At 41.4% G+C, this 22,296-nt stretch overlaps 1 protein-coding gene and 1 non-coding gene across 2 annotated transcripts in view; one reads left to right on the top strand and one right to left on the bottom strand.

The window, feature by feature from the left end:
• Bmp6 (bone morphogenetic protein 6) overlaps positions 1–22,296 on the bottom strand; it is a 162,455-nt gene that overhangs the window by 67,212 nt on the left and 72,947 nt on the right. The window lies entirely within an intron of this gene.
• Positions 14,325–14,430, top strand: LOC150048464 (U6 spliceosomal RNA). Its single transcript, XR_016539363.1, has one exon. It is a non-coding gene; the product is annotated as a U6 spliceosomal RNA (small nuclear RNA).

Below are 22,296 nucleotides of genomic sequence, written 5' to 3'. Positions count from 1 at the left end.
TTCACCAACTGATGCTGAGCCCCAGTGAGGCTCAGAACTCATCTAACTTTTACCACAGGACCCTCCCTTAGGTCCCTTCATGTCCCTCAAAGTCACTGAAGATGTCCTGTACCTAAGTCTGGTGTCCTCAATTATTTCTGGTGCCAGAAGTGAGGGGGCATCTTGGGTGTTTCTTTTGTCTCAGGTGTCACCGAGCCCAGCATATGTAACAGTCACATCTACTCACTGAGCTTTGATGCTGCTGAGCATGGAAGCAATATCCTTAGGAAAGTGTGCAGGTCCAAGGGGTGAGCTGACCCAAGACAACTGCATCTGTGATGAGCCTTCAGGTGGCATTTTCCAACATGAGGCTCTAGAGAGAATTACAGCGGGGTGTGTGTGGGGGTGTTCACAGCCTGGGTTCTAAGCAAGGCTGAGGCAGCTGAGGATGGAACCTCCAGCATACTGACTCCCTGCAGTTGCTTCCCACTGCATATCTACAATTTAAGGGTGCTTCATCCAATAGACAGTGTTTGCTTTGGTAGCAGGGAAGTAAAGCCAATGCTCCATCTCTCACAAACATTGACATTTACCTCAAGAATAAGTGTACTTCAATGCTTTATAAAGTATCTTAAAAGCAACTATTGTAATAAACTTCTCAGAAAACATCCAAGGCTTCTAACAGATCCCTGGCAAGTTTTCCTATTTCTTATTTCCTAAGTGTCCAGTCTACAACAGGACAGGGAGGTAGAAACACAGCAAGTCACCCAAGAACACAGAATTGTCTTTTTTCTTTTTCTCTTTTTTTTATTTGGGGGGGGGGTGGCGTGCTATTGCTTTGGTCATTGAATGCTGAGTCCAGGTGCACTTCACTGAGTTTCATGCATAGAGACTAAGAATGTCTGCCTGGAAGGTACAAGGCCAAGAAAAGCCCAACCTCCTCATATAGCTACAATTGGGAAGGTCATCTGGTCTCAGCTTCCTGGGCGGGTGTGTGTTCCGTGGTCAGCTGGTATGATGAATTACATGTTGTTTCATACCCCCTTGGAGCCTTAAGTCTGTCATTCTGTGTGATTTTTAAAGCGATTTTTATTGCTGGGTGTCAGTGGATTGTGCTTGTAATCCTAGCTACTCAGGAGACTGAGATTTGAAGCCAGCCTGGGTAGAAAAGACTATCTCCAATCAGCCATTCAAAAGCTGGCTCGAAGTGGTACAGCACTAGCCTTGAGCAAAAGCGCTCCAGGTCCCAGGGACAGTGCCCAGATCCTAAATTTAAGACTCACAACAGGTTATAGATATATACATATATTTTAAAATTTATATATAGTTATATATATACATATGCCATATATAAGATATATATATATATATATATATGATCTTAAGTTGCTATACAAAGGAACTGCCTTTCAACAAAGCAGCTTCTGAATACAGTGTACCTTGATCAATGTCACCCATTCAACATTCCTACCCACCCCTCCCAACCCACATCTTCCATCACTTTTCTTAATGTTTAGGATATGTGTTTTTAAAAACTACTACTTAAGAAAGCAGGTTATGTATGCAATGCATCTTGGTGTCTTCCCTTCAACATTTTCATCCTACTTCAACCCAGCCCTTCCTATATTTTTCTTAATTTTGTGCTACATACAATGAGTTCTTGACTGCCTTCTCCACTTTGGACATCATACCACTTGCGTGTCACCCTTGTGTTATCTGTGGATACCATGAACAACCAGACCTGGAGAAAATGCTCAGCTGTTTTTCAGTGAACCAAATAAATGCATTTGAATATCATGACATTTAAGAATCCCCACCAGCTGTGAGCTGGTGGCTCAAGCCTGTAATCCTAGCTACTCTGGAAGTTAAAATCTGAGGATCTTGGTTTAGTTCCAGCTTTGAAGTTAAAGTCTTCTCCAATTAACCACTGAAAAGGTGTAAGTGGAGGTATGACACATGTAGTAAAGTGCCAGTCTTGAGAGAGTGGGAGGCCTTGGTTCAAGTCCCAGTATTGGCAAAAATAACTAAATAAGTATTTCCATCCATCAGTATATTAACCAAGAAAAAGCCAGGGTCTAGGAATGATGATCCATATCTGTAGTCTAAGCTATAGGGAGGCATAGCAGGCAGATCATAGTCTGAGGCTAGCTACAGAGGAATAATGTATGATGCTCTATCCTTTAAAAAAAACAAAGCAAAAAGGAGCTGGAGATGTGGCTTAAATGGTAGAGCACCTATCATGGGTGAGACACTGAATTCAAGTTCTAATACTGTCAAAAAAAGAATGAGAAAGAGAGGGGGGGAAAGAGGAAGGGAAGGAAGGAGGGAAGGAAGGAAGGAAGGAAGGAGGGAAGGAAGGAAGGAAGGGAGGGAGGGAGGGAGGGAGGGAGGGAGGGAATCCATAACTTCAGGGATTATAAAGAAATTTTTCAAAACTGAGTTAGTAATCCCAACAGCACACCAACTCCATGAACAAAATATATAAACATGAAGTGTCTTGATACAAGAGTCAATACAATATATTTTTAAGAATCTCCTTTAGTTATAAAGTTGAATACAGTATGAAGTCAAACACAGTCCCACATTGTTTATCCATTGGACTGTCAGTTCTAAGAAGAAAAAGAAAAAAAACACCCTGAAAGATAAAATTTGTAGTAATAACCACACCAATGGGTTTTACAGAGTTGAGATTTTTTTCTGAATGGTGGTGGGTAGAATCTGGTCCATGGTCAGGATCATCTCCCCTGAGTGCAATGTTTTCTGCATTCCAGAGGACAGCAGTTAGTCTGCATTTAATTTTTAAACCGCATCTCATCCTTTTCTGTCTGTACAGAGCCACACACACACACAGAGTGAAAAAAAATTGTCCTATTGCTCATGCTACGCATTCTTGTTCCAATTCTTTCTGGGCTGCTCGTCCCTTTTCTGTTTAGAACAGCTAATCTTCCACAAACCTTCACCAGTGAAACAGGCACATTTTGCACAACTCTAACCACACAAACATAAATAAGCTTTGGACCCCATTAACCCTTCCTTAAACAATGGCTTTTTCCTGGCTCCAATCCTAAGGAAGGTTCAGGAAACATATGCTATCTATTTCTTACATGTTCCTATGAGCTTATTACAGGTTGCCAAAAGCTACCAGAAAAGTTCTATTTAAATAAACTTAACCCAAAAGTTTTTAAAGGACAAATGTTTAAGCCGTCACCTTAATTTTTTTTATCAATGTAGACATTAAAAAGGGATATATTTCTGTGCTTTGCAACTATTGGAAGAAATGGGCTCCTTGCCCAAAGTCCTATATTTTAAAAATTTGCCCTTAATTTCCTTATGGTCAGTAATTCTCAAGAATCTCAAAGCAGAGCCAGGCACAGAGGCTCAAACTTATAATCCTTAGGAAGAAGAGATCAGAGGATCAAAGTTCAAGATCAACTGGGTATTAAAGTTCATGAGACCCCCATCTTACTTCATGGTTGAGTGAGTGGCACACATCTATAATCTCAGTTACCAGAAGGCATAGCTAGGAAGACTTCAGTTCCAGGCTGACTCATGCAAAAAAGATGAACTCTACCTCAAAAATAACTATAGCAAAAAGGGCCAAAGGAGGCATGGGTCAAGAGGTAGAATAATTACCTATAGGCTCTGAGTTCAAACTCCAGTACCAGGGGAAAAGAAAGACTGCCAAATTATCAAAATGCCAATGGGAAGTGAGGTGGTTGTCTGATTCGTGCAGTCAAACATTTGCCTGGGTTGCACTGTCTCCCACTCCGGAAATAAAATCTGACAAGTTTGGTGTTTGTTGGGGAAAAAAAAGGGGGGGGGGGAGAAGGGACTGCAAAGAGTAATCAAATCTCCTTCAACATCTCCCAAGTTTTAAGAATAAATGCAAAGTTTCAAACTGACAATTCAGAAATTGTAGTCTTGAGAAGGTGACAGTAGCACAGAACTTCCAGTTACAGACTAGGAAAAATACTAGATATGTAGAACAATAGCCTAGTGTTTTCTATTTCTAAGCCTAACAAGAAGAGCTGGGTGTGGTGGCACATACTTGTAGTCCCAGGTTCTCAGAAAACAGAGATAGGAGGATTGTAGTGGTACAAGGTCAGCCTGAGCAAAAAAGTTAGTTAGACCCTATCTCAAAAACAAGCTCTGTGTAGGGGCATATGACTGTGATCCGAAATACTTAGGAGACAAAGTTAGGACGGATGGACCATGGAGTAAGATTGGCTCAGGCAAAGGATCAAGATTCTCCTTACATACAACACAAACTAAAAGTTTTGTAGGTTTGACTGAAGGAGCAAAGAACTTGCCCATCAAACCCAAAGTCTTGAGTTTCAATCCTTAATATTACCAAAATTATTTTTTGAAAAATGAAGCAAGATATGTTTAGGTTAGACACGCAGAGATGCTAAGCATTGAAATGGGGTAACACAAAAGCCATAGAACGAACTGTCAAGTCTGAACTAGATGACTCTGGAATCAGTGTGCCTTCAACAAGACTATCTTCCTATTTTTTAAAAATCAATTTGCCTCTTAATAAAACATCGGGTTTTAGTCCTAAATATTTTTAACAATTATGTAACAAGTCAATCATAGCTTCAGAAGATAAACTACTTTAAGTAGAAAATACTCAGTTCATTAGGATACAAAATATTAAGTTACCCACCCCCTCCCAATAAAGAAGATATTTAAGTAAAAGTCCACATCCATAAAATTCCATGTAGGCCTCATTGATATGCTTGATTTGCTTAAATCCTACTGTTTTCTACTGCTCTGCAACACTGACACATGGGTTCCTTAGGATCAGAGACACAATCAAGGGCTGAGAGAATATAATCTTATAAATTATGTAGATCTGCATGAAAGAATTCCTATATAGGAAGGGAAGTGACAGGTCACACGTGAGAAGATACATCAATTTTCACGTGGAGACTATAGAGGATACTTGGATAATCAGTGGGTTAGCAGCCCTATAAATGGGAGGTGAGGAATTTCACTTAGGGGTTGTTTATGCTGAAGCATCAGCACCCACAATCGATCTCAAGCCAGTGAGCCAGATCACAGTGTAGGTGTCACCTTTATTTACGGAGCTGTTTCCCAAGTGTATGAAGGTCAGGGACAATCCTGAGCACAAAGGGGAAACTGGGACTGCAGTTAACTCCATGTTGTCAAGCAGGGCTTGTGGAGACATGTTCCACACCAATCTCCTAACGCACACAACTACACATCTCAGAATGCAACAGGGGAAAGTGCCAGATTTTTCTTATTAGCACACTTGAGTGGTGATGAGGCTGAATGAGACAAGAGTCAGGTGCCAGACTGACCCAAGAGAAACATTCAAAAACATCTTCCATGCTCACCATGTTCCATGTGTGAATGCTGACTGAAGTGCCTTGCCTTTTTGGAGGGTGGGGGAGGAGGGAAGCTCCTGGGGTACTGTCCCTGAGCTTTTCCACTCAAAGGCAGTACTCTACACTTAACCCACAGCTTCCCTTGTAGATTAACTAGAGATAAGAGTCTCACAGACTTTCCTATCCCAGCTTTGAACCACAATCCTCAGATTTCAGCTCCTAAGATCTAGGATCTTTACACATGGTGACATACCTAGGATTTTAATGGCCTTTTGATCTCTGTGCTAGGTATAACCACACCTGCCCCTCAGCAAGCTCTGTGGGGTTTTACTTTGCCTCCCACAGTCGTAATAAAGGCTCTACACACGTGTGCACACGCACGCACACGCACACGCACACACACACACACAGAGGCAAAGCTCTTGAATTGAATACTGACAATTTGTTTCCCCCCATTTTCAAGACATATGTGCTCACTAATTCCGTCCACTCGTTATTTGAGACCACCACACAATTCTAATGGAGCCAGCTCTCATTTTCTTCCTGAGTATCCAATGCAGCTATGTAATTAACATTCCATCGTCCTGAACCATTACAAAAAGACAGAAGGACAGGCTCAGTTCTTTAAATGAACCTAACAGAAAACCACAAAGAACAGTATCCTCTTAGTGTCTCAAAAAGAGATGAGTTTCATTCAACTTTTAAAAATGAGTGCACCCAAGACCACAAGCATGTGTGTTTGTGTTGCACAGCTACGGATCAATTAACATACCTGTATGTCAGTTTGGAACTGCATATCTAAAAGATAGCATTTATGCACACCACATTGTGTAAGAAGACATTGACTGATCTTGACAATTTCTTCCGGCTCTGCTGAAAGGGTATCAGATGAGAGACTGACAAAGCTCTTTTTCTCCATGGGGAAAGATCCCATGTGGCACTCAGGATCATTCTTGCTGCCGCTTGTCTACTAGGTCTAATCGTAGAGCTAATAGTTCAAATGGGCAAAATTTGTGCTAGATCAATAATAATATTATATAAATAGGGCAAACTTGGAACAAGTGTTTCAAATTTAATAACAATTTACTTTATACCTGAAAGACTTTGTATCACTCTCGTAAAACCTGAGAGTGAGTTTACAAACACCGGGTTGATAGGAAAAGAGGAAGTATGTTTATGTATGTGTGTATGTGTGTATGTGTGTATGTGTGTGTGTGTGTGTGTGTGTGTTGTTACTAGGATCTGAATTTACAGCCTTGTGCTCTCACTTGATTTTTTTTCACTCACTAGTATTCTACCAGTTACTGAGTTACTGAGTCACACCTCTACTTCTTGCCTTTTTTCTCATCAATTGGAGCATAAGAGATCCCACAAACTTTTCTGCCTAAGAAAGTTTTGAACCCTGGTCCTCAAATCTCAGCCTCCACAAGTAGCTGGAATAACAAATACAAATAAATAGATAAATATTTATATAAAATACATTTATATGAATATACATATATATCGAGAAATAGGGGGGGGAAGAGAATTAGGAGGCATTTCCGGAATTAGTCACATACTTTTGGGTTTAAAGTCTTCATTTCTATTAAAGTCCAGGATTATTAGGAATTTACCATTTAAGTATAAAAGATCTAGGTAGCTGGGTGCCAGGGGCTCATGCCTTTAATCCTAGCTACTTAGGAGGCTGAGATCTGAGGATCATAGTTCAAAGAGAGCACTAAAGTCCATGAAACTCTTATCTCCAATAACCACCAGAAAACTAGAAGTGGCGCTGTGGTTCTAGGGATAGGGCGATAACCTTGAACTGAAGAGCCCAAGTCCAGAGTTCAAGTCCCATGACCAACAAAAGAAAAAGAAATTATTTTTGGTACCAGGTAGTCACAAAGCTTCCAGAAAGCTCTGATCTGACAGTTGCTATGTGTAACACCAGGACCTGTAGTGAATAATTAAAAAATACTGAGGGGGGGAGGGCTGGGAGTGTGGCTTAGTAGTAGAGTGCTTGCCTAGCATGTATGAAGCCCTGGGTTCTATTCCTTAGTACCACATAAACAGACAAGGCCAAAGTGGCACTATGGCTCAAGTGGTAGAGTGCTAGCTTTGAGCAAAAGAAGGACAGTGCCCAGGCCCTGAGTTGAAGACCCAGGACTGGCCAAGATGTGAAGGCAGTTATAGGAAAAGCTTGTTGGTGGTTTAAGAAGATTGGATTACCAAAAAACAAAACAAAACAACAATAACAAAAAAAAACCAACAAGAACAAAAAATCTTGCCACTTGTTCCTCTAAGATCTCCTCTAATTTCCTACCCTAGTGCAGGATGATGCTAGAAAGGGGGTCAGGATTCTTCAGCAAGGCCTGGGGCGCCTGTTGGCTGGTCACTACCCATTCTAGCCACCTCCATCTCTTACCATGCTCCAGTTCAGGCCTCTGAATCCACTGCAACACATTCTCTAGTGTTTCCTGCACTGACCTCTTGTTTCTCACTTTAGGTTCATTATGTCAGAAAATGTGCTTAGACTAGATGCTGGTGGCTCACTCCTGTAATCCTAGCTACCCTGAGATTCGAGATCACAGTTTAAAGCCAGACCAGGCAAGAAAGCCAATGCAACTCTTATCTCCAATTAACTACTAAAGAGCTAGAAGTGGAGTTATGGCTCAAATGGTAGAGTGCCAGCCTTGAGTAGAAAAAGCATAGCTTTTCCAGGATGCCCAGTCCCTGAGTTCAAGCCTCAGTACTGGCACCAAAACAAAATGTGTTTAATTCAGATTACGAGGGTTATGGTATGGTCTCTGTACTCGGAGGTCTCCTCACTTTAGGACAGAAAGAAGGCAGTTAACATTTGATTCTAAAAGTATGCATAGATGTTCAATACATGTTTTATCCAATCTGAGATTATAGTCAGTAAAATGCAGCATTCATTTATGCTGACTGATACGTTAGAGGGCCTAACTCTTAGGCCCTCTTCATTGTTATGTTGGACCTCAGTCTGCTTTTTTATAACTTGGACTACTGTGTGTGGCCCAGAGTTCATTCAACACTTTCCTTCTTCAGTACTGAGGAAACTGTCTGCTTATCCTTGAAGATTTACCACTTAGTTTTTGCTTTGAAAAATTTGTACACACACATGGTTAGATACTGCATACTCACCGGAGTATAAAAAGCTTCCTCATGGAGCTCTGCTTCCAATCCCCTCTCCAATTCATTGCCTTTTATTATTATCTTGTAGATTCTTGCAAAGCACTTTATGGTCATAAATTTATGTATATATGCGTATGTTTATGCATGTGTAAGTATATAAACATCTATGTGTACACACACACACACACTTCAATTCTGGGACTTGAACACAACCCTCACACTCCATTGGCAAGTGCTCTATCACTTTGAGCCACGTCTTCAGTCCTTTATAGTTTGTTTATTTTGGGTTGAACTCAAACTTAACATCTTCCTGCCTATGTCTCACAAGTAGCTGGGACTAGAGGAATGTACTGCTACACTTAAGCCTCTACCTATTTATCTTTAATGCAAATGATAATATTCCAAAAGATCATGCATCTTGAACTGAATGAACTCTAATGCTATTTGTAAATTACAAATTACTGGTAGAGAAAGAAGATCACCTCTGGGCAGAGAAAACTATGTAAGAAAGGTATAGAGAAGAGGTTGCCATATCAACTGAGGCTTGAAGGGGGAGTTGTCCGTAGGTAGAGGTAATGGCATCCACAAAGCCTTGGGGAGCATAACGTGGAACGCAGGGGAAGCTGGCATTGGATTGGAGCTTTGCTTCTATGGTAGAAAGGACCAGCTGAAAGGCAAGTTGGAGGGCAGAGGGAAGTCATCAATATTTTCCTGTGGTATAACCCACCTGGACTAAAAGTCAAAACTGTTGATAGTCTGGCTGCCACCTCACTTTCCAACCCTTTCCTCCTCTCCCCTCTACCACCGCCTCCACCAGCCATGGTCTGTCTGAGTTGGGTGTTTATATATGCTGCTGTCTTCTTCTACACTGCTCTTCCTTAGCAACCCACATAGCAATTCCTCTCCTCTCCTCTCCTCCCCTCCCTTCCTCTCCCTTCCCTTCCCCTCCTCTTTCTCTCCCTCCCTTCCTTTTCCATTCTTTGCTGGCCAACCCCATCCTAAGTTTTGTTTTCCTCCTACTCAACTTTACATACTTGTTCTGTAGCATCAGCTTGAAGAAATTTATTTTAATCCTGTTTACTTGTCAAATCTGTCTGTCTGTCTCTCTTTGGAACAAAAGGTTAAACAGTACATCAACCACATCTCTTCCCACCTTCTGATCTACCCCCGTGTCTAGCAGCATCTGGCCTGCCACAGGCTCACGATGGGAATTTAGTGACTGCTGGGTCCATCCTCCTCTACAGCATATGGACTTAGATCCAGCATGCCAGATGGCCCCAAACCCACTCAGTGACATTGTCCGAAGCAAAGACATTGACTAAAGATATCTGACTGGGATGAAGCAAGTACAACAACCCTTTATCAATGGGTGACAACCAAAAACATGGGCCACCTCCCTCTCCTCTCAGACACTTGCTCAGAAGCAAGTGGTGGTATGCTGTTGATGTGGTCACGGAGGTGGTGGTGGTGGTAATAGTATTTGTGTGATAGTGTTGGTGGATTGATGAGGTAGGGTGACTATGTAGTGGTAGTGTCATTTTACGGACCAAGTGACTGTCCTGTTCTTTCACCTCCTGGATGGGGTCCAGCCAAAGTTGATAGAACAATGTTTCAACCCAACCAGGCCACCAGTCTAGCATCACAATGACCCCTGTGCCTTGTCATTCATTCTGACTGCTTTATCAATATCTCCTTTCTAGCAGCCATGCCAAGGGTTGATTCAACAGTGATACTCAGGTATCTCCACACAAAAGGCTGTACCTGCTTGGCTCTTGATGCCACAGCTGCACTGGGAACACAAGGAACTCCACCAATACCGATGGCTTCAACCACTGAAAACTTTGTAAAGACCTTTGTTTCCTGCTAGACTCAGTAATAGGATCACAACTTTTGAATCAGAAATACCAGTAAACAGACTTTTCCTTAAAGATTGATGCAAAAAAAAAAAAGATGAGTAATTAGTGGGGACAAGTGCTCAACAGATTTCCATCCCAGCTACAGACCACGAGAATCCCAGAAAACGACTCCTAAATGGGCCATTGGCAGGCCCTCTGTGTTCGGGAAGCTGATTTGGAATTTACTTTCTTAATTTCTGGCTAGTAGTATTTCTGACAGAAAGGACAGATTTTTGATCAGGCCACACAAGTCTCTTCTGAACAAGACCAAAGTGAACTTCGTTAGTATAGAACCATCTGCACCCCACTTTACTTGGATTTCAATCAGGCAGACTGTTGCTTCCATCAGCAAGAATAGCTGTTGTGTCTACTGTGGCTCAGCATGTCTAAATTATGACTCCCCAAGTCTCAGTTCTCTGGAGACTCGCAGCCTTGCAGCAGGCTTCAGACTCCACGCAGCATTTTGAAGCTACTGGAGCTTCCCCAATAGGAACCCAGAGGGAAAATGTTGTTCCTCCAACACTGCTCTATCATCTGGAGAGACTTGTTGGTCCTGAGCTCTGTCATGAACCCCCTGGGAGGCACCATGCAATTGTCCTGGGCTCCACTATGCATCTTAACAACTTCATGCTGACCAGACAGAAATGATTTCCTGTTCACCTGGGTTGGCACAGAAGGCCTGATTCAGACCCAGCATGACAGAGCCCACCCAAGAGAGGAGCGTCATCCCTGCAGGTGCTTCTCTATCGAGTTTCTCAGTGCGTCACTGCTCAGCCATGAAGAGCTGGGTTGAAGTCCAACAGTAACTGGCAATGCCAAAAATAAGAGGACTGAGCTTCCAGAAAACAATAAACAGAACACTTTGGAAATTTTGCAAGCCAGTTTTTAAGAGGCCCCAGTTTGAGTTCATAAATGCTCTTATTAAAAAGCTGGTGCTAAGCCACCGTAATGAAGGAATGCTATTTATGTACACAGAAGAGGTCATCAATTGAGAAATATTTTGCTTCATCATCTTTGCCGTGATTACTACATTCCAGAACGGTGATACATTTTTTTTTCTTCCAAATTAAGTGGCCAGATGAGGACTGTCTCACTTCTGGAAAGCTTACAGGGATAGCTCTCTCCAACCTGAGGCAAGTCTTTACCCTCTGTCATGGAACTGGAATAACTACAGTTAGGAATCACCAAAGCAACTCATTGCAGCTAAGGTCAAGGACTTTAGTCACATCTGATTGGTTTTACAGCCAGAATACCTAACGCTGGCCTTTACCATTGGTAAAGCCATTGGTATAAGATAGGCATTGGTGGCTCAGGCCTGTAATCAGGTTGAGATCAGAGGACTGAGGTTTGAAGTCAGGACAAAAGGCTGTGAGACTCATCTCCAATTAACCAACAAAAAAATGGGGAAATGGAGGTAGGACCCAAGTGATAGAGTACCAGGCTTAAGCAAAAAAGCCAATGAAGTATGAAGCATTGAGTTCAAGGCCCAGTATAGAGACAAACAGACACAGAGAGGAGGGAGCAAAGGAGAGAGATTAATGATAGAATAACATATGTGGGCCAACTGTAGTCTGTTTAAGTTAATGGTTTTCTTTCCCAGTTGTTCATGGGGTTTGAGCTCCATTTGGGCACTGCACCTGAGCTTTTGTGCTCAGGGCTAGCACTCATAATACTTTGAGCCACAGCACCACTTCCAGTTTTGGAATGGTTAATTCGAGATAAGAGCCTCACTGGCTCTGAACCACAGTCCTCAATTCCCAGCTTCCTGAGTAGTTAGGATTATCAGCTGTGAGCCACCAGCATCTGGCTAGATTAGTGAAGTTTTCTTGGACCAATTTGATCAGTTTGTAAAATAAAATCATTCCAATAAGTATAAACCAAGTTATCACTTCAACTAATCCTCTGAACATGGATATCAAAAGGAACTATATAGCCAGGCATGGTGGCTCATGCCTGTAATCCTAGCTACTCAGGAGGCTGAGATCTGAGGATCACGATTCAAAGCCTGCCCAGACACTAAAGACTGTGAGACTCTAATCTCCAATTAACCAGTAGAAAACTGGAGGGGCTCTGTGGCTCAAGGGATATGGAGGTAGCCTTGAGCTGAAGAGCCCAGGGACAACGCCCAGGCCCAGGGGGTAGCTTTGGGTTGAAGAGTTCAGGAACAGAGCCCAGGCCCAGAGTTCAAGTCCCATGACTGAGGAAAACAAAACAAACAAAAATAACACCCCCCAAAACACAATTATACAATTCCAAGCCTAAGAGAAAGAGAAGCTTCTTTACATAGTCGGATAATGTTACCTACTGAGCCCCCAAAACACTGTAAGGACTGAAGGAGATCCAGCTACCCACATGTGGTATAGACCTGGCTTTTCAGCAGTGTGGAGAAGACAGGAAGGAGGAGAGGGGGAGCCTGCTCAGGATACGTTAGAAAGTTTGTGGGAATGTGGGCTATGCAAACAGAGGCCAGTGTGGGGTAGTGTGAGATCAAATATAACAATTTTATGCACATTATTGATTATGTAGTTTTCCACTGGAATTACTGGACTCTAAGATATACTTAAGCCATATTTAAAATTGCACTTATGGTTCCAAAGAATGATTTGATTTTCTCCTTTGTCTTTATTATTATGAAGCAGGAAAGATATGGATTCTCCCCATGGAGAGATGAAGGATGACAGCAAATCTGCATTGTGTGGAGGTGGGTGTGTGCAGATGAGAAAGGAGTCTATGTGTCAGGGTGGGGTCTCTCAGATAATAAATGCACCTCACTCCCACACACCACCCTTTTACTATATAATATACTCATCTCCAGTAGAAGATATGCTGATACTGATGACAGATAACTGAGTAACCTGAAACGCATCTTACACTGTTAGCTGTCACCATCTCGTCTAAAAACACTGAGAATTAACTTAAGAGGAAAGATTTATTTTGGCTGACATTTCATCAATTCCGATCTAAGACCAGTGGATCTGTCACTTTGGCTTCACAGGCACTGTGTGATGGAGCAAACTACTCACCTCACAGCCAGAAAACAAAAGACAAAGGGGAAGGAGACAATAAATAATCTTCCAAAGGCCACTCCACCCTCACAATGACCTAAAGACCTCTCGCTAGGCTCCATGTTCTAAAGGTTTCAAACCCTCCAACAGTGCCAACTCTAACACACAGCACACAGGCCATTAGAGAACAATGTGAACACCAGAAACCTCATCGATTCAAGGCTCTGTGAATTTGGAATGGACTTCTTTAGTGATAGGAGACCCTAAATCATTGGCATTTACTGAGATCAGTTCACTAAGCAGATGGAGATGACAACCTATATTAAAAGGACCAAGCTCAACTGCTAGCCAGCATGGAGACTAAAATCAAGTCTCTTTGAATGGTAAAGATTCTAAGATGACATGCTTTTAAGCACGGTAGACATTCAAAAGGTAACAGTGCAACTATAATATTAGAATAGGGCTGGCTTGGTTCTTTGTGTCAATGGTAAATCATGCCTATTTATTTATTGAGCTAAACTGACTGAGCAGGGTTCCTTGGCTAGCTCCTTGCCAGGTACTGTTCCCGTTTTAAAGTCCTAATCCTACATTTACAGGATGTTGGCACTGGAAGAGACCTGGACTTTTATTGTGGTTTACCCTCCTGATTTACAGGGGAAATTTGAAGTCCAAGAAAGTTAAGTGAGCTCCATACTAATCAGCTAAAATCAAGCACCTCTTCTTTGAGGGAAAAGAATCAGAACTTCAATCTCAAAAATTTTCCAGTGCTCAATTCAGCCTCACATATACTAAATTTAGAATGAAGCAGAAGAGTAACATGGAAAAGGCACTGACCAAGACACATTATATTCATATAAAGGACCTGAATGACAGGTCCTTTATACAACTACTTAAGTATAATATTTATTTATTTATTTATTTAATACATCATGTAACATTTATTTCTTCCATGCCATGTCTTGAACTTGGGGCCTTGAAACATAATAATTTTAAAAGAAAGAAAAATGATTAACATGGTCTCTGCTCAAGGATAACATGAAAATTTGTACAGCATTTCATACTTTAGATAAAAATGAAAATGCTATATATTAAGTGAAGTAAGCCAGACTCAAAGGAACATAGGCTCAATGGTTTCCCTCATTTGTCATAATCAGTTCCCCTAGCAGAGATTTACAATAGAACAAAACCTAGATACATAAGGCCATATAGTGCAACGCTAAATGAAAGGACCTCCAGTATATAGAAACAAAAGCCATATAATGATTGTTGTCCTTAATGTACTATGTTATCTCTTATCTCTTTTGCTGTCCCTTGGTTATCTCATATTGTTATAGTATTTCACCTTGTTATCTGATATATTGTATATATGTTTATTTGGTTATTTGAAATAGGATAGGGGAGGGGGAAAACAAGATGAGGGGTGGGTGTGGGGGGAGGGAAATGGGGACCAAGACATGAGAAAGGGTATCAATATTTGTGAAGTAAAGCACCTTCTATCTGGTGAATATAATTTAACCCTTCTATTATTTACAATAAACAATATATGGGGAAAAATGAAAATGCTATGATTAGGAGGGGGTGGGGAAAGGGAAAGGAACAAAAACATTAGAAGGGGTATCAATGTTTGAGATGTACCCACTACCTGACAAATGTATCTGTAACCTCTCTATACACTACCCTGACAATAAAATATAATTTTAAAAAAGGAAGACTTGGAATTACAGATAGAGCAAAAAGGAAGAAAGAAAGAGAAAGAGAGAGGGGGGGGGAAAGAAAGAGAAAGAAAGAAAGAAAAAAAGGGGAAGAAAATGTTTTCTTTAGAAGCTACTGGAATTTACACTCTGTGGTATATGAAAGACATTTAGAAATAGGAATATCCAAAAAGAATTTTTTCAACAAGCTTCCCCTGAATGAATCCAAATTAAAAGCAGTTCTTACTAAATCCTACTTTATACACAATTACTGAAATAGCATCTGACTCTGCCCCCTGCTTTGATTGGCTGAAGACTCAGTGATTATTGACAATCCACCACATAAATAATCCCCTCAATGGATAATTAAGAACTGACTGTAGTAATCTTAACAAATGAGCTTGGCACTCAGGCTTTCCAATGAGGTTATTCAGTTGAACAAGCTGCCCTTTCCTCTCTGCCTGCTTTGGCATTATTTGCCATCCCAAATCATGGAATCTGCAGTAGCCCAAGTTTTGAGTATTCTATGTTGGAAAGTTGGCGTAAGCTTCTTACTCTTCAGCTACTGACCAATTAAAACCAGTCCATGATGTAGTGAGGGAAAGCAAGTGAATGAGGTCAAGAGGTAATAATTAAAAAATGATGTAATGAGATGATCCAATCTCCCTTAGCCTGCCAGAAGGCCCACTGGTGACCACGTTCCTAGTTCCCCTGTGTTGCTCGGGCATTTAGCCATGGAGTCTGTGAAGTCACCTCTAACCCTGGCATGGATTTCTCTGATTCCTCAGCTTGTTAAGAGTCTGAATCTAATGGAATTTGTTTATAGATCATCTTCCTTAGGTTACCTTATGGCCCAGAGGTCCAGGGATATTTTAAATATTTCTCACTAACAGGTGAATGCTCTGTTCTTATCCCTGCTTCCCATCCACCATCACTGGTCCTAAGCACAGAACGCAGTGGCACACACACAATGTGTGCATTAGTGTGGAATGCCGGGGATGAGTAGAGTTCACAGGATATTGTGGTCATTGAGGGTACAGACCATGGGGAAAGTAGGAACATGAATCCCAAGTTGGTATGCTTTTGCTCATTTATGACAACGTCGGATGTTTGCTGAGACCTCCACATACACTTTAGCAGGAAGTACTGGCCTGGAAGGGTGACCATTTAGCTCCAAGTCCAAGACTATGGACTACACAGGCACTTAGTTTCCTTGGGCCTCAGTTCATCCTCTTTAAGATAAAGTGGCCAGTTTCATCCACGGGGATTCTGTGGGGCCCAGAATCCTTACCTTCTGGTTCTGTTGTTTGGCTTTAATCCATGGCTCATAGCAAGGATTTGGCTGAACTGGCTTAAGGGCATACCCTATTCCATATGGCCTTCAAATGTAGAAGAACTAATGAGATTCGCAGTGAGGCACACTTACGTAAAATCTGGGTGATTCTATTCTTATTCAATCCAACACTTTTTACTTCATCCAACCAAACCAGCCAACTAATTAACAGTTCAAGATCAGACTGCTAGAAATCCAGCCCCTGGTGACTCAAACCTGTAATTCTAGCTACTCAGAAGGCTGAGATCTGAGAATCTTGGTTTGAAGCTAATCCAGAAAAGCCTGTGAGACTCATCTCCAATTAGCCACCAAAAAGCTGGAGCCATTGTCTAAGGCCCCCAAGTACTGACACTCATGTGTGTGCACACATGATTACTCACTCTCGCTCATACACAGCTATAGAGAATTCCAGAAGCTTATTATAATAGCTTAAAGAATGCAAGGGTGGGGGAAGGGAAATGGGGACCAAGACATGAGAAAGGGTATCAATGTATGTGAATTAATGTACCTCCTATGTGGCAAATATAATGTAACCCTTCTTTTAATTACAATAAAAATATATGAAAAAAAGAAAGAATGCAAGCAAAATCCAAGATCCAAAATACATTGACACACACAAGTCTTTCCCTCCTAGGGCAAAGATAAGCAGGAGGGCATTTCTGATTGTTCAGTCCTGTGGTATTGATGGAAAGATGGAAACAAATGATCAGAAAGACCATCTGGTACCAAAAATGTGCATAAAATTAAGATGTAGAATCTTTTTTTATTTTCATGCTGAGTTTCCCTAAGACTCACAGAAACCTACTTTTTTGTTGTTGCTGAATTTAGGAAAGTTGAAGTTAAGTAAGATATGAACCAAGCCATCTTCTGGCACCTGGAACTTACTACTCATACAATTTGTACTCCAAGAAAGAGATTTACAGACCCAGGGAGAAAAATAAATCAAAGGTACACTTGTGAATAACGTCCACTGAGAATAGTCATATAGTGAAATGTTACCATGTGCAGTCAGGTGGCTTATGAGTCCCTCTCAACACCCACACTTGTTTTTCTCACCTACAATCTAATTTCACATTGGTATAATTTATAAGCAAGTTTGCCAAGACCAGTTCCTAACCTTGACTTTTCACTCAGTGAATCTCCTATATTTAATGAGATTAAATGTATTAGAATATTAGTGCCTTAGCTTTCGATGCCAAAAGAAAGTCAAAATGACTATGTTTTACTGTGTGGGTTTTGTTAACAAACAGCCCGCTGGTATGGTGGATAAAAGATGGAGGTGATACCTGTGCTCGATTTATTTTGGAGACTGAGAACTTAGGGACACATTAAATAGAGCATATGTTTAAAAATAATCACCACCAGAAATCTCCAGTGTGTCATCTCCACAAAGAGCATATTTGGTGGTAGTCACAAGATTTCCTGGTGCTTTCACAAATATTCTACATTATGGCATTGACAGGCCTACGGGGAAACATACTATGAAGAGATGGCACTTTAATAAAGAATTCTTTAAGGACAAGACTTCAATCCAAAATTTTGCATTTATAGTGACAAAAAAAAAAGCCCAAAGCACGTAACAAAAAGAAAACGCTCTAAAACCTAATTGGGGTTATTTTTATGAGCCTTAAAGCTGTGATATACCTATAAAATAGAACCAATTATCCAGATTCAGGTACTGAATAAGATGACCATTTCCTGAATAAGTCCACTAATTTGAAAACATAAACATTTTACTGTTTGGAATCCAGCAAAATCCAGCAATTTGTTCGTTACCCCCTAAAAATGTTTGTTTGCTCACAGAGTAAATCTTGTTATGAAATAACATCTCACTATGTATTGATTAAATACTAAGTAGTATAGAAATTGGTGTTAGTAAAGTCATAAGGGGAAAAAACCCAAACATGACATGGTATTACTTTTTCTGCCAAAACTTCCTCACAAAGCATTTGAGTTGTGATGTTTAAACCATAAACATAACTATTCTCTAAGCAGAACGTCTGTTTGTTAAGAATTTAGGAATAATAAACTCAACTATTTCAGCACCAAGACGAAGCCCAGAACTAATACTGCTACGCATAAAGGAAGGGGAAAACATCATTCAGCATGCTTCAGTGCAACAATGGGGAGAGTAGGATAGAAAAAGTACTGTTTTCCCCCCAGCAACATCAGGACCAACCCTTCTCTGTCACCATGGCCGCATTCTGGCTTTGTCCTCACAAAATCTGCCAAAAATTCCCTCCCTCGGGCCACAAAGAAGCTCCCTCTGGAAAGCCAGGCAGCATTCTTTTTCTTTCAAGACCTCTTTACACAACAATGCAAAACCACTGAACACCATACTGATTCCATGTTGCCTGATTCCCAGGATCCTCCTCACCACTGGGTTCGTATCTGATCCAGTAACCACATTTGCACCATACATAAATTTTTCAGACAAATCTTGCCCAAGCTGTGGTGTTAGTTATTATTGGAGGCTGTAGATTCTAGAACCTGTACTGCTATTCTTGGTCTTTCTTGCAAATGTCATACCTGATTCCAACCTCTTGGTCTATTTCACACATCCTTCAAATTCAGCATATGTCATCTTGCCCTTTAACTTGTTCCTCATCATGCTCTCATTTTTGAGGTACCACCATCCATCCACACACTCAAGATCTCCACCTATATACAGTCAAGATCTTGAAGACAACATGTCTAGGACTCATCTTAACATTTCATCTCTTACTGCATGGTCCTCTTTCTACTCAGTACAAAGGCACGGCAACTGGACTTTTTGGGACTTTTTTTTTTTGCCAGTCCTGGGCCTTGAACTCAGGGCCTGGGCACTGTCCTTGGGCTTTCTCAAGGTTAGATCTCTACCACTTGAGCCACAGCACCATTTCTGGCTTTTTGCTATGTATGTGGTACTGAGGAATCAAACCCAGGTCTTCGTACATGCTAGACAAGCACTCTACCACTAGGCCAAACTCCCAGCCCCTTTTTGGTACTTTTTTTTACACTGTCTCCAGTTCTCCATCTGCACTGTCACCTATCTTAGCCCAGGGCCTCACTGGTCTCTCTGCAAAGGCAGTCTGGACAGTTTCTATCTCCAGGTTCTATTCCATCCACTCTGACTGGCAAAGTCTGAATGAAGTTCCCCGGGGAGGAGGGACATGGCTAGTATTTCCCCCATATGCTCAAGAATGAAATGTGCTGATGTGTATGTAGCCAGGTGCTCTGAAAAGGCCTTGCCAGATGACAGCAGCAGGTGCTGGCTTGGCTTAAGGGATGGGGGTCAAGACAGACATGTGGACTGCTATGGTTTTGGATATCATTTGTCCCCCAAAGGTTCAAAGATAGGAAGCTTGACCTTTAGTGCTGAGAGGTGATGGGACCTTTAAGAACTGGGCAGGGCCCAGTGATTGGTTATTACATACACTGTCCTGGAAAGGGATAAAGTAGTTTTCATGGCACCTGTAGGTTCATTTTTCAGAGAGCAAGTTGTGAGACTGGCACCTTCCATTCTGGGTTCTTTTCTTGTGGTCATTCTCCCATGTTCTCTCACCATTATGAGACTCAACTATGGTGGGAGCCAGCCAAGGGGCTCCTACCCTAAGGTTTGATTAATAGAGCCACCCGTTTTGGACTTTTGCTTTCCTAAAACTGTGTACTAAATGACTTTTGAGATAATATCTCACTAGCCCAGGCTAGTCTCAAACATGTGATCCTCCTGCATCAGCCTCCAAAGGCTAGGATTACAGAAGTAGACACCACACATACCAACTTTTCTTTCTATAGTATTCAGCGTCAGGTATTTCATTCAGTTACAGACAATGCCTGGGGACAAGCTAGGAAAATGTGCATCAAATGGATCCCCCCTCTACCCCAGGAAGATGAAAACAAAGATGATGCAGATCATCAGCAATCACTTGAAAACCAGTGAACTCCCAAAATAAGATGCAGTCTCCTGAGGTATGATTTATTTCTTCTTGTTGGTCTAGTCCTAGGGCTTGAACTCTGGGCCTGGGCACTGTCCTTGATCTTTTGTGTTCAAGACTAATGTTTATTAATACACAGATAGGCCCTGTGCCATCAAACTCACACCTGTAACCCTAGCTACTCAAGAGGTTGAGATCTGAGGATCAGTGTTTTCCTAGCCAGTCCTGGGAGGAAAGTCCATGAGATTCTTTTTTTTTAATTAAAGAATTTATTAACACTGATTTTTACATCATATTTCAAATGACATGTTTAACAAACAAGTGTTCAAGAAGGGAATCTCTATATACAATCACTGGCACTTAGTTTTTAGAACATAATCAAAATTAGGCTAAGGGTTTGTATGTCATAGAAACATTAATTTATGAAATAAAACACTATGTCTATAGTCATAGGTTTTTATGTCTATGTAGTTATGTTTATATTTCCAATACCGTGTCCATAGCACTGGGTATGCAAATAATTGAGTCCTCGCTCTTATACTGTTTAGATCTAATAGCCACATATTAAGGATACCATGCGCCTTTTGTTCCTTAGGTCTTGACATGTCTCACTCAACATGATTTGCTCTAGATTCATCCACTTCCCTGCAAATGCTATTATTTTATCTTGTCTGTTGGCTATGTAGAATTCCATTGTGTATATATATGTATATACACACACACATACCACATTTTCTGCATCCATTCATCTGCAGTAGGGCATCTGGATTGTTTCCATTGCCTGGCTATTGTGAATAGTACAGAGATAAACATAGCTGAGCAGGTGTCCTTATCATATATTGGGTTATGATGTTCAGGGTAGATGCCCAGAAGTGGTATGGAGGGATCATAGGGCAGGTCAATTTTCAGTTCTTTAAGAAACTTCCACACTGCTTTCCAGAATGGCTAAACTAGTTTACAATCCCACCAGCAGTTAAACTGTATTTTATTGTCAGGGTAATATATAGAGAGGGGCATGAAACTCTCATATCCAATTAACAACTCAAAAGCCAGAAGTGGAACTGTGGCTTTCGTGCCAGTTCAAGCCCTAGTACCAGCACACACACACACATGCAGGATAGGCAGATAGAAGGGAAACATCTGAAGAGGAGAAACTGATAAGATCTGGGCATTGGAATGTGGAGGAGAGAAACAAGAGGAAGAATCCAAGATGAAGTTTTCAGCTGGCTAAGGAAGCTGTACCCAGTGTTACCTCTCACTGAGCAGAGAACATGGCCAAGTCTCAGAACTGGGACCTTGGTGAAGGAAGTTCCCTGCCTGCTGAATGGTGGGTGCTCCTGGACTTTCAAGTAGTCATGTTCAGATAACAGCTGGGTGGAAAGCGTACGTGAATGCGTTCTGGATAAGCTCCACAACCACTGAAATCCTTAGAAGGAGGCAACACGGCCACGAAGATGACAAGGCAGAACACATCAAGGGCAGAAGCCAGAGAATGTTAATACTTCAGAGTACAGAGCAGTGACTGCAAGAGGTGGCAGAAAGAGCTGAGCAAATCCAAGACTGGGTAGCACAGACATCTGGTGGGGAGTTGGGGAGGGGGTATCCCTCTATGGAGGATACCACTGAGCTGTGCTAGGGAGCTGGGGAGTGATCACAGATGGACAGGGAATAGATGAGTCTTCACAACAGCAGGGAAAGAGAAATAGGCTCTGTTGGGGAAGGGGTTACTAATGGAAGTAGGTGGTTGGAATAGATGGCAACTATGAAAAGAGAACATTGGAACCTGTTAAAATTATTTTGGGAAAGGGAGAGTGGTTGAGGGGCAAAACTGACTAGAATATATTGTGAATGTGTACAGAAATGCAACAAGGAAATCCTTCTCCCTGCTTAACTGATATAAACTAATAAAAAGAAATGTGCCTAGTAGCTGAAATCAAGTTAGGAAAATTGTAAAAAGAGATGTGATTCTACTAGTGTTGGGATAAGAAAA

The sequence above is a fragment of the Megascapheus bottae genome, chromosome 22 (assembly GCF_031878675.1).
Source record: "Megascapheus bottae isolate mThoBot1 chromosome 22, mThoBot2.hap1, whole genome shotgun sequence".
Taxonomy (NCBI): Eukaryota; Metazoa; Chordata; class Mammalia; order Rodentia; family Geomyidae; genus Megascapheus; species Megascapheus bottae.
This window is presented reverse-complemented; position numbering and strand designations above follow the sequence as displayed.